Below are 239 nucleotides of genomic sequence, written 5' to 3'. Positions count from 1 at the left end.
CAGGAGAGGAACAACATCGCGGTGCGCAAGAGCCGCGACAAAGCCAAAATGCGCAACCTGGAGACGCAGCATAAAGTCTTGGAACTGACGGCCGAGAACGAGCGGCTGCAGAAGAAGGTGGAGCAGCTCTCCCGGGAGCTGAGCACCCTCAGGAACTTGTTCAAACAGCTGCCCGAGCCCCTGCTCGCCTCCTCGCCGCGCTGCTGACCCCCGGCCGGGCGGCGGGGCGGGCGGGGGCG

This window comes from Corvus brachyrhynchos, unplaced genomic scaffold (genome assembly GCF_000691975.1).
Source record: "Corvus brachyrhynchos isolate BGI_N302 unplaced genomic scaffold, ASM69197v1 scaffold10, whole genome shotgun sequence".
In the NCBI taxonomy this organism is placed as follows: domain Eukaryota; kingdom Metazoa; phylum Chordata; class Aves; order Passeriformes; family Corvidae; genus Corvus; species Corvus brachyrhynchos.
This window is presented reverse-complemented; position numbering follows the sequence as displayed.